The following is a 5,973-nucleotide window of genomic DNA, read 5'->3' as shown; positions in this document are numbered from 1 at the left end:
CATGCTTGGCTAATTAAAATATATATATATTTTTTCTTTTTTTGTAGAGATGGGGTTTCCCTATGTTGTCCAGGCTGGTCATGAACTTCTGGACTCAAGTGATCCTCCCACTTTGGCCTCCCAAACTGTTGGGATTACAGGCATGAGCCACTGTGTCTGCCCCCAAGTCCTTCTTAATTTAAATTTCCTTTTTATACATTTCGGTTGCCTGATTATATAATTCTTATCAATCTAGCAGATTCAGTATATTAATATGGCAAACCTAATAATATTCCCTTAGATGTTTCAATACTATTCATAAACTCAGTAAGATTTCAATATAAAAGTACCCATTTCAAATTAGTTATAAGAATGTACTTAGAACAGCCACATAGTTTAACACACTTCAAGTATATGTAAGACCAAAAATATGCATAGATTCCTTATTAATCCAGAAATATAAATCTATGGCTTTGCTTCTTTCAAGCCTTTCTATATGTAACTCAGTTTTATTGGATGAGGAGATGGATGCTGTACAGTTCCTGTCCTAGTTAACCGAGGCCATCGTCTGTCAGAGATTTTGCTGGGTTTCTTTCCTCAGTCTTTAAGGAGACAGTGAATCCTACTTATTGTCATTCTGTCAACAATTCTGAAATCTCAAGGAGGGTGAGGCCAGACACGACACATGCCTGTAATCCCAATGCTTTGGGAGGCTGAGGCTGGAGGACAGCTTGAGGACAGGGGTTCAAGAGCAGTCTGGGTGGCAGGGCAAGACCCTGTCTTTTAAAATAATAATAAAAAAATTAAATTCAAAAGAAGGAAAATGGTCTCTTAGCCTCTTTTAATTGAAGTTACAACATTATTTACCTCTGTTTGCTCATAGAAGTCTGTAGCTGCCACACAGACTGATAAATTCTCAGGATAAATTTAATTTTTACAATCTTTGAAACTAATAAAATCTTGTACCATGTCCTGTTTTTAGGCTGATCCAACTCTGAAGGAGTCTTAAACTAGATGTGATGAGCTTTGGTTTTCTCCTGCAACTCTGTGCTTCGGAATCTCAGCTTTAGGGTCTTTGTATTGATGCCCTCTTGGGTCGCAAACAACCTTCTAAAGGAAGAATTTGCAATCTACTAATCTTTATCAATACAATAAATGAATCAATAATACAAACATACCCAAATAACGAGACTCAGCAGTAACACATTTTATCCTACATTCTTTTAGAATGTTTAAATTTTATTGAGGATGACCATGGATTTTATGGCTCTTCATTTTTTTCTTTTTTTGTTTTGAGATGGAGTCTTTCTGTCACCCAGGCTTGAATGCAGTGGTGTGATCTCGGCTCACTGCAACCTCTGCCTCCTGGGCTCAAATGATTCTCCTGGTTCAGCCTCCCGAGTAGCTGGGACTACAGGTGTATGCCACTGCACCTGGCTAATTTTTGTATTTTTAGTAGAGATGGGGTTTTGCCATGCTGGTGTTGAACTCTTGATTTCAGGTGATCTACCCGCCTCGGTCTCCCAGAGTTGTAGGATTACAGGCGTGAGCCACCACGCCCAGCCGCCTCTTGAAAATTGGGTACCTTCATAATTGGGTGTATTTCAATTTGATACTCAAATCGTCCTGATGTGGCTACTGGAAGCATTTCTGGCTTGTCTCCTGCATCCTTCTGCCTGGCCCTGTTTTTCTATGAAGCTTCCCCTGCTTCCTAGCATAAGATGTTCTGGCTTATCCGGTATCTCCTGAACACCAGAATCATTGATTTCTCCAAGGATTTCTAGTTCCCTGTAACGAGGAGAAGAAAACCTGTTCAAGAATCTGAGCACTCAGGTGCATTTTGAGGTAAGGCTACTCTGAGGCCATCTCAGTGAACAGAGCTAGAAAAGATAATTATTTTCCTCTTAAAGACATGAGTTCAAATGAATATTTCCAATAGTTCAAGATGTTCTAATTTAAATTCTTTTGATGCTCTAAATATTATCTACTTTTCTTTTTATTTTGATTAACAAAATAAAATTACTTTTTGTTTGATTTGACAACATGATTGTTCCAAAAACAAGAACATATTAATATACATAGTAAAGTTACTGAATAGAGATCAAGATTTTCTATATTGTTCCTTGGTTCTTAGAAAGTATCCCAGGCTGGGCACGGTGGCTCACGCTTGTAATCCTGGTACTTTGGGAGGCCGAGGCGGGTAGATTGCTTGAATTCAGGGGTTCGGGACAAGCCTGGGCAACATGGCAAAATCCTGTCTCTACAAAAAAAGTACAAAAATTAGCCAGGCGTGGTGGCATGTGCCTGTAATCCCACAACTTTGGAAGGCTGAGGTGGGCAGATGGCTTGAGCTCAGGAATTGGAAACCAGCCTGGGCAACGTGGTGAAACCTTGTCTCTACAAAAAATACAAAAATTAGCCAAGTGTGGTGGCTCATGCCTATAATCCTAACACTTTGGGAAACTGAGGAGGGAGGATTGCTTGAGCCCAAGAGGTTGAGGCTGCAGTGTGCCAGGATCGCACCACTGCCCTCCAGCCTGGGTGACACAGCAAGACCTTGTCTCAAAAACAAACAAAATAAATAATCCTTCTCAGCTCAGGCCATTTGACTGATGAGAATTCTGAATACTCTCCAAGTTCAAACAGGTACTGAGTTAATGTCAGTATAATAGGCTTTCCCTGGGCAAGCTCTGTCATGTATTTAATGGGGGATAGGACAGTAAATACTCTACTCTCTCTCGTCCCCAAACTATTATTCCCAGGGCATGCTTTCCTAAGGGCAAGAAACTAGAGACTTCTTGAGTCTGTGGAGACTTTTCCTATAGAAAGCCAGTCGTGTTGATGGGTTTCAGAGGTGGTCTTCAGTGGCTAGCTGGTTCACTCTTCTTCCTTTCTGCAGTGTTCATATAAATGACAAAGTCTTCCTTCTAAATCCCTGGTCTGGCCAGGCAAAGTGGCTCACGCCTATAATCCCAGCACATTGGGAGGCCGAGGTGGGAGGATCACCTGAGGTCAGGAGTTCGAGACCCGCCTGGCCAACATGGTGAAACCCCATCTCTACTAAAAATACACAAATTAGCCAGGTGTGGTGGCACGTGCTTGTAATCCCAGCTACTCGGGAGGCTGAGGCAGGAGAATCACTTGAACTCGGGAGGTGGAGGTTGCAGTGAGCCGAGATCATGCTGTACTCCAGCCTGGGCGAGTGAGACTTCATCTAAAAAAAAAAAAAACCCTAGTCTGTGGTCTTATTTTCCACATCATTTTGGAAATGTCTTATTAGAGTCTAGAGTAGCCCAGACCCAGGGAATGACAGAGGAAGATGTTAGCAGTGCTTCTCTAACTTTAACATGTTTGTGAGTCTCCTGGGATTTTGTTAAAATGCAGACGCTGATTTGGGGTTGGGTGGAGCCTAGGATTCCGCATTTCCAGCGAGCTTCCAAGTGATGCTGCTGCTCCTGCTCTAAGGACCACACCTTGAGCAGTGAGGGACTACAGGATGAGGATTAGGTACATACACATTAATATCCCTTGATGTATTTTTTTGCATCCTTCCCCTATTCCTTTGTTATGTGGGGATGATGAAACTCAGCTCTATCCTTGACCTTTGCAAAATGAAATCATTTTAGGGTGGTATCATAAACAGAGCTTGTTGTGTGATTGTTTCACTTCTCACTGTGACCTTCATATCTTCCTTCCTCTATTCCTTCCCCAGGCGTGAATGGTATCAGTACTCTTCAATGCAAGGGTCAGCTCATGTTGAACCATGGTGGTATGCAGGATAAAATGTGTTACTGCTGAGTCTTGTTATTTGGGTATGTTTGTATTATTGATTCATTTATTGTATTGATAAAGATTAGTAGATTGCAAATTCTTCCTTTAGAAGGTTGTTTGCAACCCAAGAGGGCATCGATACAAAGACCCCCATGGTTTTAACCTAGAACTGGTATACAGGATTGACCACAAAATGTAATTTTCCCATGATGTATTCTGAGACCATATCTTGAAACACCTAAGGAATGGTAAACCTGGAAAATTCCTATTGGCCAGGTGGAGTTATGGTACCTGTGGGAAGGTGTGGTCTCAAAACCCTTAGGGAATTTGGAAAAACTGGAGATGTTGGTGACCTTCAGATAGAAGAGATGACCTCTCCATACCTAGCAGGGGTGGGGAGTGGTCCTTATAGCCGTAATTCAGCAAACTTCAAGAAGGCTATTTGAAAGGTTGTTCAGTGAAACATTTAGGACTTATCACTGTTGAGCACTTTTCATTTTCAAATTCCTGACTTGTAGCCCTGTGTTGTCCTGGAGTGGCCGAATCTCTCCTCAGAGAGAACTGCACGTCCTTCTCCAGTGACATAATTTTAAGGTCTTGTTACCATGCAGGAACCCACTTCCTAGCTGCTACTGTCCTGTAGAGAAGTGTAGGATATGGCTTTAGTCCTGTTCATCACTTACTGTTTTTCTTCTATTTCTGGTCCACAGAGATGCTTGCTTTTGGGCCCAGTTATTTCTTTTTGGATTTTTCTCTTTTAAAAATCTATTGCTATATGCAATGGGGGAAATTTACTATGTTATCTAACCAAAAGTCTGAAGTTCTGGGAGTGGGTATTCTATGCAGCTATTTTAAAGCAGATGAACAAATGGTCAAGGTACTTTAAAAATTATCTTTATGGCTAGGCGCTGTGGCTCACACTTGTAATCCCAGCACTTTGGGAGATCCAGACAGGAGTTTGACTGCTTGAGACCAGGAGTTTGAGACCAGCCTGGGTGACACAGCGAGACCCTGTCTCTATGAAAAATAATTTTTAAAAAATTAGCTGGGCATGGTGGCCAGGAGGATCACTTCAGCTCAGAGTTTGAAGCTGCAGTGAGCTATGATTATACCACTGCATTCCAGCCTGGGTGACAGAACGAGACCTTGTCTCTTAAAAAAAAAAATCTAGCTGGGCGCGGTGGCTCACGCCTATAATCCCAGCACTTTGGGAGGCAGAGGCGGGTGGATCACCTGAGGTCGGGAGTTCAAGACCACCCCTGGCCAACATGGTGAAACCCCCTCTCTACTAAAAATACAAACATTAGCCGGGCATGGTGGCAGGCGCATGTAATCCCAGCTACTTGGGAGGCTGAGGCAGGAGAATGGCGTGAACCCAGGAGGCGAAGGTTGCAGTGAGCCGAGATTGCACCACTGCACTCCAGCCTGGGCGACAGAGTGAGACTCTGTCTCAAAAACAAACAAAAACTATCGTTGGATTAAGACATGGATGTGGTATACATGATTGCTTTTGCTGCATCTTGCCATCTGCTTGCAGTGAGGGCCAGAATAGGAAGCCACTCCATGGAATTCTTTGCTGTGCTTCAGGGCTGTTCAGAACACGTTCTTTACATAATGCCTTTTAAAGAAATGAGGTTCTATGGAAGAAGCCTCTATGTCAGGACTAATTATGCTTCCCTTGGAGACAAGAACACCAAATCATGGTGATGTTTTCCTTTTCCCACTGGTGTTAGGATGCTTACAGTCAAACTGGTGATCCACATGTAGCAAGAACACCATAGCGAGCCTTTCTGGCACAGCCTTTTTAGAGGCAGCCTTTTTGGTGCTTATCTGTCTTCGATTTCTGTTTCCTGCCCTTATTTTAAAAAACATTATTGCATCCCGTGAATGTATGTGATTGACCTTAAAATCTTTTGCATGAAGGCTTAGTGCAATTTAATAAAAACGGCCTTATTTTCCCAAATGGACTGGGTAGCGGCTGTGTGAGCGCTCTGGGACTCCGGGTGTGGTGCTGGTTAGTAAACGTTGGCCTTGAACATAGGCAGAGCCCCCTCCTCAATCCGCCTCCCACTCCTCCAAGGAAGGGAGGCTGGACTTGGCTTAAAACAGGTCGGGCAGCCACTGGAGCCTCCCCTCCCCCGCATCCACAACCTACCCATCCCACTCCACAGCCCAGGCGCGGCCCCTCACCCCGGCCTTCACCCCCTCCTGAGCCCCCTCCCC

The sequence above is a fragment of the Mandrillus leucophaeus genome, unplaced genomic scaffold (genome assembly GCF_000951045.1).
Source record: "Mandrillus leucophaeus isolate KB7577 unplaced genomic scaffold, Mleu.le_1.0 Scaffold315, whole genome shotgun sequence".
Taxonomy (NCBI): domain Eukaryota; kingdom Metazoa; phylum Chordata; class Mammalia; order Primates; family Cercopithecidae; genus Mandrillus; species Mandrillus leucophaeus.
Note: the sequence above shows the minus strand (reverse complement) of the source record.